A 15,238-nucleotide genomic window follows, 5' to 3' on the forward strand; every position below is an offset into this window, starting at 1 on the left:
GTCTGTGTCATCTGGCTGGAATGATACACCTTTAATCCCCCTGGCTGGAATACAGACATACTGTTAGTATACACCTTTCATCCCTAACAGTGTAGAGAAAGTTTGTAGAAGGGAGCAGCCATGTTTGAAAGTCACATCTAATTGAGAGGTAAAGTGATGAATTAGAGAAAGATTTGACAGAATGAGTCAGAGATAGGATATGTCCAACTCTCACGAGAACAGCACAGGAAAGAGAGGCTACTTAAGATCAGTGCAGCCGGGCAGTGGTGGTGGCGGCGCACGCCTGTAATCCCAGCACTCTGGGAGGCAGAGGCAGGTGGATTTCTGAGTTAGAGGCCAGCCTGGTCTACAGAGTGAGTTCCAGGACAGCCAGGGATATACAGAGAAACCCTGTCTCGAAAAAAACCAAATACAAACAAACAAACAAAAAGATCAGTGCAAAGAGGGCAGAGAGTTGAGTTTGTTCTGTGAGTGCACTTGAGTTCACCCAATACAGTTGAGTTCATTGCAGTTGGTGCAGTTGCATTGAATGTAGTTGAGTTTGTGCAGTTCCATTCAGTTTGTCTGGTCAGTGAAGTTTAGTTTGTGGAATTCAGAGACAGTTTTTCCAAGCAGAGCAATTAAGTCAGAAGCTAAGAGAAGCTAGACTGAATCAGTCAGCTTGAAAGATTAGACTGTACAAAGGCTAGAAGCTTCCAGGCCCAGGCCTAGAGAAAGTTAGAGCAGAGAAAGAAACACTCTGGCTCATCCCAAGCAGTATATAAGCACAGCTTTGGGCTGGCTCTCATCTCATCCCTTCATCTGAGGAGATAAAAGTTACTTTTACAAGTCTGGTATACATTACAAGTATTCCAGGCCAGCCAGAGCTACATAGTAAGTCACTGTCTCAAAAATTAAAAGCATTAGTTTCAGGCTGGAGAGATGACTCAGTGGTTAAGAGCGCTGTCTGCTCTTCCAGAGGTCCCGAGTTCAAATCCTAGCAACCACATGGTGGCTCACAGCCCTCTTATGGTATGTCTGAAGACATTGATCGACAATGTACTCACATACATAGATAAATCTTTAAAAACCAAACCAAACCATTCGTTTCCTTGTAAAGGAAATCTGTCAGCAGTTGCAGTGGTGTAGTGATGTAAGATCCCACTTGGAAAACTAAAGCAGGAGAACTGGAAGTTCTGGACTAGCCTGAGTTACATAGCAAGACCCTGCCTCAAAAACAATCCCCCCTCCCAAACCCAAATGCTTAGTATCTCAGGACTGTAATTCTAGGACTTGGAAGATGGTGGCAGGAGGATCAAGATTCTAAGGGTATCATGAACTACATAGGGAGTTTGAGGCCAGCCTGAGTTATGTAAGACAAAAAAAAAAAAAAAGAAAAGAAAAGAAAAGAAACAAATTTAATAACAAACAACAAAAACAGTCTCTTGACTTATTTCTATAGTCTAAGCATTTGGGAGATGGAGGCAGGAGGATTGCTGTGTTTGAAAGCTATCTTGGGCTATATAGTGAGTTCTAAAACAGCCTGGGTTATAGGGTAAAACCCTATCCCCAAATTTAAAAAAAAAAAAAAAGCAAAGACTACCACCACCACCAAAAACAAACAAACCCCAGAACTATGTCAATGAAGAATTAAAGTCTAACATGTGGGAGGTAGAAAGGCAGGATGACCCAAAAGTTCAAGGTCACCTCAGCAAAATAGCAAGTTTGAGGCCAACATGAACTACATGTAACTATATATTTAAAACAACACAAGAGGGAAGCAGCTAGGCTGTGTTTATCTCTTCTCCTTCGCCTCCAACTCCATCCTCCCAGTCTTAGTCCCAGCTCTGTGGCAGACTACCTGTTGTGGCCTTTCCTAACTCCCTGTTCCCATTGCTAGGAGAATAAACAGATCCTGGTGGAACACCCTGCTTTCCTCCCCCTTGTGGACCCATTAAACCCCACCCCCAACTCCTAGCCCATCCCCATTCGTAAATGTCAGCTCTAATACATAGAAGAAATACATTTTACCTGAATCCCCCCAGTGACCACATCTAGCCAGATCCCAGAAAAATTCCCTACCAGCAACAACACAGATACACAACCTTCTAAGAACTAGAGGGAGCAACAGAAACCAAGGAATAAAATAACCACCCACCAAAGACAAGACCAGATATCTGTGTCTAGAATTACAATTTTCTCAAGGCTAAATGCCTAGACATGATCATAAAAGCACAGTTAACAACCAGGACAATCTGTTTCCACTAGAGCCCAGCAGCCCTACCACAGTAGGCTCAGAAAATGGAGACATAACTGAAGCACAAGAGAAAGACCCTGCAGTAGCCTTTTTGAGTATGCTAGAGATTCTCAAAGAAGAAATGAATAAATCCCTTACAGAAACCTATGAAAACACAACAAACCGTGGGAGGAAGCAAACAAAACAGTTCAAGACCTGAAAGTGGAAGTACAATCAATAAAGAAAACTCAAACTCAGAGAAACCAGGAAATGAAAATATAGGAGCCTGAACAGGAAAGCTTCACCAACATAATACCAGAGATGGAAGAGAGGATTGTCCGGCTGGAACCCCTGCTCCTCCCCTGTATGAGCTGGGAAACCCCATCTGCTCTCCCCGCTCCAACAAGCCCAACCACACAGAGGAAATGCCCTCGACTACTTGGAAAACTACCTTGGGCTAACTTGTAACTCCTCATCTCTGCATTTCCGGCAAGCCACCCAAGAGTCCCGCCCAGGGACTCAGGTTTTGACCATGTATGGCACGTCATCACTCCTCGCTTCAACTCTATAAAACCCCCTTGCTTTAGCCCAGATGTGTGATGTCACTGACCTCCACCTGTGAGATCAGGTAAGGCACTGAGAGCTGGTTCCTAATAAACCTGCCTTTATCAACTTTTAATCTGGTCTAATCTGGTTTATATCTGTCATGAGGGAGAGAAGTGCCTATCAAAAATCTTAGGCATTAAAGACATGATAGTATCACAGGGCCCAACTTAGCACAACTGACTTCATGATGGAAGTGCCATTCAGGTTGTGAAATTCCGCGTGCACCACTGGCCAAAAATGAAAAAAAAAAAAAAAAGACCCAATTCATCAAAGTCCATAGTTCAGGGACAGTCTCTAAATGTACGGTTGTGGATTCGGTCTGATGCTTGTATTATGTTAATTGGGTTCCCAAAATTGCAAGAGAATTAGCTCGTAAAATGCTGAGGGTTCCTGGCCCCCAGTTGGTTCTGATAAGTAAATAAAGTTGCCGGCAGCCAATGGCTGGACAGGGAGGCAGAGGCGGGACTTGTAGGACTCCATGGCCAGGGACCAAGGAGGAGGAAGGAGAAAGCCACCATGCTGGTAAAGGCGGTGCTGCCCCGCCTGAGAAGTGTAGGACAGAGACGCCAATGTGGAAGAGCACAATATGAAGGGCTGCAGGTCCGGGGCAGCTAAGGTGGAATATAGGTTTTATCAAGTGATGAGTTGGGATTGTCGGAAAGTACCTCAGCCATGTGGAGGTTAGGAATGGGCCCAGCCACTGACCTGTTTAAGGCATATTGCAATATAAAGCTGCATGTGTGTCTTTCGTTTGGGAACCCAGAACGTTGGGGTGGGTAGCGAGGGACGCGTGCCGCCATTGCTGGGATAGATGAGTAGAGGTTGATTGACTGCAACTAACCAGCTGGGCGGTGGTGGCGCACGCCTGTAATCCCAGCACTCTGGGAGGCAGAGGCAGGCGGATTTCTGAATTCGAGGCCAGCCTGGTCTACAGAATGAGTTCCAGGACAGCCAGGGCTATACAGAAAGTAAAAAGAAAAAAAACAAAAAAACAAAAAAAAAAAACAAGAAAAACTGCAACTAACCTTGCTTTTGGGCTTTTGTAGTTCTGCTTCCGGTGAACTGTTCTTTCTTTCTTTCTTTTTTTTTTTTCCTGTTCTTGTTAATGAAGTATGTCAACTCAAGGGATGGTTTTTGTGCTTAAAAGTTCATGCTGAGGTCCGGTGGGGGTGGCACATGCCTTTAATTCCAGCACTAGGTAGGTGGAGTTTGGGGCCAGCCTGGTCTACAAAGAGAGAGTTTGGAGACAGCCAGGGATACATGGAGAGACTCTGTCTGGACTAAAGAAAAAACAAAACTAAGAGTTTATGCCAAGAAATGCTCAGGGCTACACTGAGATACCAAGAGCCCCCTGTGTAGTTTCCAGGCCGATAACAAAGTCTATGGGTTTAAACCCATGTTTGAGCAGTCTTTCCTGGCGAATACCCCACAACAATAGAAGAAATGGATACCTCAGTCAAAGAAAATCAGTCACAAAACATCCAGGAAATCTCAGACACAATGGAAAGACCAAGTCTAAGGATAGGAGGAATACGAAAGGAGAAGAAACCCAGGTCACAGAAAATAAGTTTTTTCTTTCTTTTTATTTTATTCATTTATTTTTAGAGAGCCAGGTTTCTCTGTATAACCCTGGCTGTTCTAGAATTTGATCTGTAAACCAGGCTGGCCTGGAGTTTAGAAATCTGCCTGCCTCTGTCTCCCAAGTGTTGGGATTAAAGGAGTATGCTACCACATCACAACCTTTTTTTCCCCATATTTATTTCACTTTATTTTATGTATGTGTGTTGGGGTACATTGTATGAAGGTGTGTCTCTGTATATTCAATGACTAATTAACTGGCAGAGAGCCAAATGCTTGCAGGGTTCTGTTATTGCCATTTCTATAGCCTGTCACCTGGTTTTCTATTTTGTAACTGTAAAGACCTGACAGTCAATAGCAGGGCAGGAAAGGGAGGGCAGAACTCTCAGAGAGGAGAGAGCAGCAGACACAGTCTGTGTTTGCCAGGAGACACCGAGGTGAGCAGTTGGACCAGAACAGAGCAGAAAGGTAGAGCCAGTCACATGGTGGATGTAATAATGCCAGGATTAGGGGCTGGAGAGATAGCTCAGCGGTTAAGAGCATCGACTGCTCTTCTGAAGGTCCTGAGTTCAAATCCCAGCAACCACATGGTGGCTCACAACCATCCGTAACAAGATCTGATACCCTCTTCTGGAGTGTCTGAAGACAGCTACAGTGTACTTACATATAATAAATAAATAAATCTTTAAAAAAAATAATGCCAGGATTAGTCCAGTTAAGCTAGATAGCTGGCTGGGAGACTGCCCTAGCTAAAAAGCCTCAGCTTTAAACCTTGTTAAAAGGCCTCCATGGTGGATATATTAGTCAGGGTCCTCTAGAGTTACAGAACTTAAGGAATGTCTTTAGATATTAAGGGAATTTATTTTGATGATTTACAGTCTGTAGTCCAACTAACCCAACAATGGACAGCTGTGGATGGGAAGTCCAAGAATCTAGTAGTTGCTCAGTCCCATGAGGCTAGTTGTTTGAGCTGGCCTTCTGTAGAACTCCAATAGATGTGCCTGCCAGTAAGTGCAAGAAGTCAAAGAAGAGTGAATCTTCCTTCTTCCTACGCCCCTATGTGGGCCTCCAGCAGAAGGTGTGGCCCAGATTAAGGTGTGTACCACTGTCCTTCTGGGTCTGGAACATGCTTTGTTCTAGGCTGACCTTGAACGCAGAGATCTCCTTGCCTCAGTTTCCTGGGGTTAAAGGCATGTTCTACCTTGCCTGGGCCTAAGCATTTCATGGCTACTATGCCTTGAGATCTCCATGTCAAGATCCAAGTCAAAAAATTATGCCTTTCAGCCTCAAGATCTGGATCACAGGTGTGCCCTCCAACAGGAAGAGCCACCACAGTGGGTCTGAGAAAGTCCCTCTGTAAGTGTGCTTTTGCCTTGCATGTACATATCTTGTACCCAAGGAGATAAGAAGAGGGAGTCAGATCATCTGAAATTGGAGCTACAGGCAGTTGTGAGCCACCTTGTGGGTGCTGGGAATGAACCTAGGTCCTCTGCCAGAGCAGTCAATGCTCTTAACCATTAAGCCATTGTTCCAGCCCTAAAAATTTTTTTTTTATTTTTTAAATGTAACCTAGTATGTTACAGTTTCTTTTTTTTAAAAAGATTTTATTATATATGTATATGTATGTATATATATATGTGTATACACACACACACACACACACACACACACACACATATATAATGTGAGTACACAGTAGCTGTCTTCAGACACAGAAGAGGGCATTGGATCCCATTACAGATGGTTGTGAGCCACCAAGTGGTTGCTGGGAATCAAACACTCAGGACCTCTGGAAGAGCAGTCAGTGCTCTTAACTACTGAGTCATCTCTCCAGACCAATTTTTTTTTCAATAAAATCATAGAAAAATATTTCCCTACCCTAAAAAAGGAAATATCTATCAAGGTAAAAGAAGCATATAGAACATCAAATAAACTGGATCAGAAAAGAAATTCCCCTAGGCACATACTAATCAAAACACTAAGTGTACAGAATAAAGAAGAATATTAAAAGTTGCAAGAGAAAAGCACTGAGTAACATATAAGGTAGAGCTATTAGAATATCTGACTTCGGGGCTGGAGAGATGGCTTAGTGGTTAAGAGCACTGACTGCTCTTCCAAAGGTCCTAAGTTCAAATCCCAGCAACCACATGGTGGCTAACAACCATCTGTAATGAGATCAGATGCCCTCCTCTGGGGTGTCTGAAGATAGCTACAGTGTACTTACATATAATAAATAAATAAATCTTTAAAAAAAAAAAGAATATCTGACTTCAGTGGAAACCCTAAAAGTCAGAAGGGGTCTATAGACTCTAAAAGATCACGGATGATAGCCCAGATTACCCAGAAAGACTTTCAATCACAATAGATGGAGAAAATAAGACAATCAAAGATAAAAACCAAATATAAACAATAGTGTCTACCAGTACAGGCCTATAGAAAGTGCTAGAAGGAAAGTTTCAACCTAAAAGCCATACCCAAGAAAACACAGAGAATAAGTATCCCAGAATGAAATGAAGTGGAAACTTCTAGTTTCTTCTAGTTATGTCAAATGATGTTTTGCTGGGGCACACGGGTGAAAGGATGTCTGACTGAAGGAGACACAGTGAAAGGATGTTTTCCTGAAGCAGACACATGTGTAAGGATGTTTTGCTGTAACAGACACATGAAAGGATGCGTGACAGTGGGAGACGAACATCAAGCCTTGGTTTGCCTTACTTCACCTCGAGGTTCTTCTCTAAGGACACACATGTATTGGTTTGCCTCACATACCCTTGTTGAGCTCCAAAGCTTCTGGTTCCTGTGTGGTGTCTTCCTGCTGAGAGGACTTCACTGTAGCTGCTGGTTCCTGTGTGCTGTCTGCCTGCTTAGAGGATTGGTCTGCAGCTGCTGATTCATATTTGGTGTTTGCTACAGAACTGAACTGCTAACAAAGAAGATCAGGTTTGCCCCCAAAGAACTATTGCTAAACAGGTCCACTTTCCTCATAGCCTAATAACTTTTCATTTCCACTACCTCTGGTGGGTGGTGGGCTAGAGGAGAGGTTGGAGACTTAGTAAAGGTGTGTTGCAAAAAAAAAGTATGCCCATAGACACACACACACACACACACACACACACACACACACACACATACACACGGAAAAACAACAACAAAATCAATAAACAGCTCATTGATACCTCTCAATACCAATTCCTCAGTAAAAATACATAGACTAACAGAATGGATGTGAAAAAGGGGTCTATCCAAGAAGTACACCTTAATATCAAGGATAGACATCAGCTTAGGGTATAAGGATGGGAAAAGATTACTTTCAAGCAAATGGACCTAAGAAGAAATCTGGTGTAGCTATTTTAATATCTGAAAAAATAGACTTCAAACCAAAACTAATTAGAAGAAATAGGGAAGGACACTGCATACTCATCAGATGTTGGGACCTAGACAAAATTTTTTTTCCTAGATAAAATATTAAGACCTAGATAGAATGTTAAGGCCTAGGTAGCAATTACTTGGCTAGCCTGCCATTATAAGAAAACTTCTTATAATTTTTTGCTGTTACTAGGAAACTTTTTTTTAAAGATTTATTTATTTATTTTATGTATAGAACACACTGTAGTTGTACAGATGGTTATGAGCCACCACCTGGTTGCTAGGATTTGAATTCAAGACCTTTGGAAAAGCAGTGCTCTTAACCACTGAGCCATCTCTCCAGCCCACTAGGAAAGTTTCTCTCTCTCTCTCTCTCTCTCTCTCTCTCTCTCTCTCTCTCTTGTTTTGTTTTTTTGTTTTTCAAAAGGAGCTCTGGCAAAGTTGGGAGTTTTTTGGTTTGTTTGTTTGTTTGTTTTTGTTTTTTTGTTTGTTTGTTTTCCAAGATAGGGTTTCTCTTTGTAGTCCTGACTGTCCTGGAACTCACTCTGTAGACCAGGCTGGCCTCGAACTCTGAAATCCACTTGCCTTTGCCTCCCAAGTGCTGGGATTAAAGGCATGTGCCACCACCACCCGGCTTCTGGCAACGTTTTATTAAAGGAAATAATTTCTTGTTTACTTCTCAGCAGTCTGTTCTGGCATGCTTCTAATAACATCAGAATTCCCTGGGTCAATGATAGCCAGTGTACATACTCTGTAGTATTTTCCATACACTGTACCCAATTCAGTATTATTGCCACTGTAGTGATGGACACCAGTTTTAGCCAACACAGCAGTACTCTATTCCAGATTTCCTCAAAGCTGGGCCGTTGTTGGTGAGGATAACCAGCTTCGCTTTGCCTTGTCTGATCATCTTCAGAGTCTGTTTATACCCCAGCATCTACTTTCCACTTTTCATAACAAGCTGGAGCCTAGAGTTAATCGACTCAAGAGACCTTTTCATCTTCTTTGCTGCCACCATCTTCCTGCCTTAGGTGCAGGACAACCCCCAACCTAGCATACACAGAGGACAGAAGAGAGGACTATGATTCAGAGCATCAAACACCAAGTAGCAGAGCTCCCCGAGCCTCCTAATCATCTATCCAGCAGAGATCACTCACAGGAAACTTTCTAAAGCTAAGATTGATTATACATTTTGTTATGTTCTGTGCCCTTGAAAACTAATCACGATTGAAATCAGTAGAACTGTCTTGTAAAGTTACCCACAATAGACTTACACCTAAAACAATCACCCAATAGCAAGCACTTCTTGTACCTTTGTATAAGCTGCCCCTGGGATAGACCATGACAAAAGAGAGACACTTGCCCAATATAAGAAACTATATAAGACTTCCATTTTGAGTCCAGTAAAGTTTATGTTCCCAAGATATCCCTGGTAACTTATATCCTGGTACACAAGTTAAGACATGAATGTTAGACAAATCCCATATTGGTAGACAAGTTAAGACATGAATATTTGAAAAGGTAAGTCCCCTGCCACAGTTGAATCCCCCAACCAATAGGAGCAGGGTAAGTGTACAACCAAGACATGTTCCTAAGGAAATCCCCTATCCCTAAATTCTGATTGGTGAAATAATTTGGCACAGATGTTTATGGATTTTAGTCTTAAAAACCTCTGTAGAATCCTAACTTGGGTCATGGTTCAGTTCCCAAATCTGGTCCATGGCCCTGGTCACCCAGTCCTGGGGTGCATGCTCAGTAAACTCTCCCTGTCTGACTGAGATCAGTGTTTGTATGGTTTGTGAGGTGATTCCTAGACACCAACAAGAGAAAAAAAATCCACCAAGAGGACATTGCAATTCTTAACTTGTATGCACCAAACACAACACCCAGTTCATAAAAGAAACACTACTACAGGGCTGGAGAGATGGCTCAGTGGTTAAGAGCATTGACTGCTCTTCCAAAGGTCCTGAGTTCAAATCCCAGCAACCACATGGTGGCTCACAACCATCCTTAAAGAGATCTGATGCCCTCTTCTGGAGTATCTAAAGACAGCTACAGTGTACTTCTATATAATAAATAAATCTTAAAAAAAAAGAAAAGAAAAGAAAAGAAAAGAAACACTACTACAATTCAAATCACATACTGATCCTCACTACCTCAATTTAAATCATATATTGATAGTGGAAGACACCAATACTCCACTCTCACCAATAGACAGGTCATCCAGACAAATACTAAACAGAGAAATGCTGGAGGCAACCAAAATTATAAACCAATGAACCTAACAGATATTTACAAAACATTTCACCCAAAAGCAAAATGTAGAGGGCACAAGGTCCTTGCATTCACACATAAGCACAGGGGAAAGAATGTTAAACATACTAGGATTTCTCCTCTATGAGGAAGAGAAAATACCTGCATTCCACCCAGAAAACTGAGAGCAGATATTGTTGGTTTTTTTGGGGCTTTTTTTGTTTGTTTGTTTTGTTTTTTTGGGTTTGGTTTTTTTCGAGACAGGGTTTCTCTGTATAGCCCTGACTGTCCTGGAACTCCCTTTGTAGACCAGGCTGGCCTCGAACTCAGAAATTCGCCTGCCTCTGCCTATGAGAGTGCTGGGGTGAAAGGCGTGCGTGCGCCACCTCCACCTGGAGAGAGCAGATATTGTTAAGGACCTTCTGCTGTCTGGAGAGGCAGACCTCACCCAAAGCCCCCAGAATGTTTATCCCAGACTTTCCCTTCCTCAGACCTCTATCTTTATCTTCCAGCCAATAGTACCCATCCTTAGGAGAGATGTTACATGTACTCTATAGCCTGCTGATCTCTATGGTGTCTCAGTCAGAGGCCATACCCCATTCTAGGCCTTTCCTATATAGGACCCATCTTCAAGGCCACATGTACTTTGCAAAGGGAGGTCAATGCAAGCTTTTGTTTTGTTTTGTTTTGTTTGGATTTGGTTTTTTCGAGACAGGGTTTCTCTGTATAGTCTTGGCTGTCCTGGAACTCACTCTGTAGACCAGTCTGGCCTTGAACTCAGAAATCCACCTGCCTCTGCCTCCCAGAGTGCTGGTATCACAGGTGTGTGCCACCACCGCCTGGCTACACCTCAGGCTTTTCTATACCCCTGGAATTGGAATGATTGTTGCCTGGAAACTTTTTTCCAAATTCTATTGTGTTTATATATGCTGGCAGTAAACTGCCTGGCATCAAGCTCTTTAGAAATTTGGTTCAGTCTCATGAAGTCAAAGCAAACTGATCTATCATTCTTACTTCTTTGCAGTTTGTCTTGTTTGGCTGCTGACCATGATACTTGCAAGGGACCCTCAACAGAAGAATATAACTTCTCAGCACTTCATAGAACGATTTCCAAAACTGACCACATACTTACACACAAAGCGAATCTCAACAGGTACAAGAAAATTGAAATAACACCCTGCATCCAATCTGACCACTGTTGCCCTGTTGCCAAGGTCATAGTCTGATATTACCAGGAAGCCCCAAACTTGGTACAAAATGGCATACTCCCTTTGTCAGCAGGGCTTCTCCTTCTCTGATCTTACTTGGGGAACACGAAACCCCTATATCCTCTACCTATAGATATGCCATGTAGCCTTGGTTAGATTACAGATTCAACTTCCTTTCTCCTGATAGGAACCTGATCAGCAAGCACCTGTGGTTCCTATAAGGCCTCCCCATGCTAATGAGGTATTTCTATACCTTAGCCTTCAGCCAATGACCTTTGCCCACCCTGGATAATCCTACCCCTCTTCCTCAAAACTATATAATCTTTGGTTCACCTCCCCCCCCCAATAGAAGCTGATATGTTGGGGGCTAGAGAGGTGGATCAGTGGTTAAGAGCACTGACTGCTCTTCCAGAGGTCCTGAGTTCAATTCTCAGCAACCACTTGGTGGCTCACAACAAATCTTAAGACAACCATGTCTGAAGACAATGAGAGTATACTCACAAAAAGTAAATAAATAATTCTTTTTAAAAAAATTGATCTGTCTCTCCTAAGCTGATTCTGAAATGACGTCATTTCCTTTCATACTCATGGGTCTTCCCTGAGTATGAAACCCTGCTCATCGACTCTGCTCTCTTAGTCCTCACGGCTAACCACCCTGGGGAGAAGGGAGACCCACAGTCCACCATAGATTAAAGGTGAATATTAACAACAGCAGGAGCAACAGGGAACTTATGAACACATGGAAACTGAAAACTCACTTTTGAAGGAAAATCAGGGCAGAAATTAAGAGAGAAATTAAACTTTCTAGACTTGAATAAAACTTAATACAGAATATACTCAAACTTATGGACACAATTACTCAGGCCTGAGAGGAAAGTTCTTAGTATTAACTGCCTACATAAAAATTTGGAGAATTCTCATACTAGCAACTTAATAGCTTACCTGAAAGCTCAGAAAAAAAAAATTAACCCCTGGGCATAACTGCCCTGTGGTTCGTCTGCTGCCAGGGCTCTAGTGAACTGTGGGCCCTTCGGGGTTGATTGCCTTCTTTCTGAGCCTGGTAGCCAAAGACCCATTGTACTCTGTGTAGCAGCTGAAAATTAAATGTTCTGTAGACCAGGCAAGGAGTGGCCACTGCTGGCCACATAGAGACCATGGGAGCCTAGGGCAAGGAGTGGGTAAATCTGTCATTTTATCTGCCTCCTCTTCCTATGTAAAAACCAGGCCTCAGGCCTCACTTTCCTAGAGCTACTGTCTCCGGCTGAGAAGACAGTTTACCTTGCCTAGACTCTGAAAGGAGATAAACGCAGAGTTTAACCCAGAATCATTTTTGAGTTCCTAAGCTTTTGCTATAACTTCAAGGCATGAGTCTATTGCTCTGTCTACAATGTGGATTTCAGTATAGATTACAAACAGTGGTAATGCTAATATATCTAAAATTTTTACTTTTTTGTAAACTTAAAAAAATTATTGTAAGTTTCAGGGAGTCAATAAATCAATCAGATTCCAGATAAGTACTGTCAATCAATATCCTGTTTTCCCACCTGCCTATTCCACCCATTCCTGAGGGTGGGTTCTCGATCTTTCTCCCCTGGTCTTAGGACTTCCCTCCCCTAACTACCAGGATGGTGGACCTGGAAGTTTCAAGTACACATCCAAAATAGCTTCCCCCTAAATTCCTTAATTTTATCTTCTGTCTCTAGTTTATCTGTCCCAGCAGATTTCAAGTCAACTGCAGACTGCTCCAGTTGCTCACAGCCCCCAGAATCTGCATCCCAGACAGCTCCAAAGTGGCGAACCCCAGTGAGTCCAGCATTGCAGACTGCTGTATTTCCCCAGCTCCAGATGGTGGCACGGAGCCTTGACAGCAAGTGAAACACCTTGCACCTCTCTCTCTCTCTCTCTCTCTCTCTCTCTCTCTCTCTCTCTCTCTCTCTCTCTCTCTCTCTCTCTCTCTGCCTTAGGCAGCATTCCAGCTTTTGTGGATCCCCAACAATGATGCTCAAAGTCAGTCAGCAGGAAGTAGTCGTGGAGAAGATTACATCACTCCTTATCACGATAGTCCTTACCATCAACAAAAAGGCTGAGATGTTAGGTCTCAAACCTGAGACAAAAGGCTGATGTGTGTATTGAACATATTAAACAGACCTAGTCACCAGGTTCTCCCAGCGTCCCTCAGTCCCTGCCCCCTGCCCTGAACTCTCCAGGCCAGGGGCTGGGTTGGCCTTCTCCCAGCTGCTCGGCTGTGTGTATCCCAGCCATTCGGGTATGTAGTCCTTTTTTACCTTTTACCCTTTTGGCCTCTTGGTCTCCTGGCTTTCCTCTCCCCCCACCACCACATGGCCCAGCTTAGGGTCAGGTTCACTCTGGACTTTCCCAGAGCCTCTGCCATGTCTACAATAAACTTTCTCCTCCACCACACTTCGGGGAAGTCACATGCTCCAAAGTTTTTATTTCTTCTGTTCATTCAGGCACGTGTGTGTGTGTGAGGCTACATGTAGAGGCCGCGTGCAGAGGTCCAGAATTACCCTCCTCTGCTCTTGCACTCTACTCAACAGTCAGGGTCTCTCAATCAATAGGGCTAGTGCTGCTAGTCTGCATGCTCTGAGAAGACTGGGGTTACAGGCAGGCTACTTGGCATTTATGAGGCCTCTGGGGATTGAACCCTGATCCTCACACTTGTGCAGTAAGCCCTTTACCCACCACATCATCTCCCCAGATCATTCTTGGCATTTTTACACAAGATTCTGCGGACAGGATCTGGGCCCTCACGCTTGGAGACAAGCTCTCTCTCCACCTCAGGGAAAGGTTTTCTTTACTTTTCCCAACTTCTTTTCTTTCTCCAGTCAAGAAATAGTTATTAAAATGCCAGGTGGTGGTGGTGGCGGCGCACGCCTTTGATCCCAGCACTCTGGGAGGCAGAGGCAGGTGGATTTCTGAGTTCAAGGCTAGCCTGGTCTACAGAGTGAGTTCCAGGACAGCCAGGACTATACAGAGAAACCCTGTCTCGGAAAAAAAAAAAAAACCAACAAAAAAGAAAAAGAAAAAGAAAAAAGAAATAGTTATTAAACCTTTACTAAATGAGGGCGCATCTAGGGACAAAAAAAAAAAATCTCTGTTAGCATAAACCGCCTAGGGCTATGGATCCTCCCTCACAGATATCACTCACTTAAGGTTCTGGGTTCTATTGCCAGTGACATAAGACAAGGAGAGGGCAGTCTGAGGTCTGACTCAGGAAGTAAATAAGTTTAACTCCTAACAAGCATAATTTAAAACTGAAGCAAATGCTCAAAGAAAACAAGGGTGTGAAGTCCCTGCAGTTCTGGGCAGGCCCTTCTGAGGCAGTAACTTCTGAACTGAGAGCTAAGTGGTGAAAGGAGCTAGCCAAGTGGAAAGGCCTCGTGTGGACAAGGGCCTGCGGTGGGGAGATGCTCAGGAAGTCGAAAAAGATAAACGAAGACAAGAGATGGAGGAATGAATGGAGAATGACGTCATTTCCTCCGGACGTGGACTGAGGGGTTTTCTTGTGTTTATTTGTTTGTTTGTTTTAGCTGGATGAGAGTCTTGTGGGGCTTTAAGAAGGGAGCTGCTCTGCTGGGTGTTAGGCAAGTGGGGTCTGCCCACTGTTAGAAGTCTCTTCTTCCCGAGCTTCCTTCTTTCCCCTTGGCCCCTCAGCTCAATCAAGGGAAGTGAGGGTCCGCCACCTGTGGTGTCCCCTGAGGTTTGCCTGTGGCAAACAGGAAGTCACAGCCCAGTAGAGATAGGCCTGGGACTCAACTGAGAAAGCAGGTCTCTTGGGTCTCTGGTCTTTCCTCTGAGTGCTGTCATCAGTGAAAGGTATATGCACATGTGTAGACACAGATACAGACACAGATACACACAACACACACAAAGGTACACACACACACAGGCACACACACATACACACAGAGATACAAACACACACACACATACACACACACACATTGTACTACCTATGTGACTTCAGACAACGCTCTTCCAATCTTGAGGC

The 15,238-nt window shown here is 43.5% G+C and overlaps 1 pseudogene; it reads right to left on the reverse strand.

Annotated features, from left to right (window-relative positions):
• Nucleotides 1–8,437: 8,437 nt before the first annotated feature.
• On the reverse strand, nucleotides 8,438–8,783 carry LOC127696642 (60S ribosomal protein L30-like; annotated as a pseudogene).
• Between the last annotated feature and the right edge of the window lie 6,455 nt (nucleotides 8,784–15,238).

This window comes from Apodemus sylvaticus, chromosome 1 (assembly GCF_947179515.1).
Source record: "Apodemus sylvaticus chromosome 1, mApoSyl1.1, whole genome shotgun sequence".
Taxonomy (NCBI): domain Eukaryota; kingdom Metazoa; phylum Chordata; class Mammalia; order Rodentia; family Muridae; genus Apodemus; species Apodemus sylvaticus.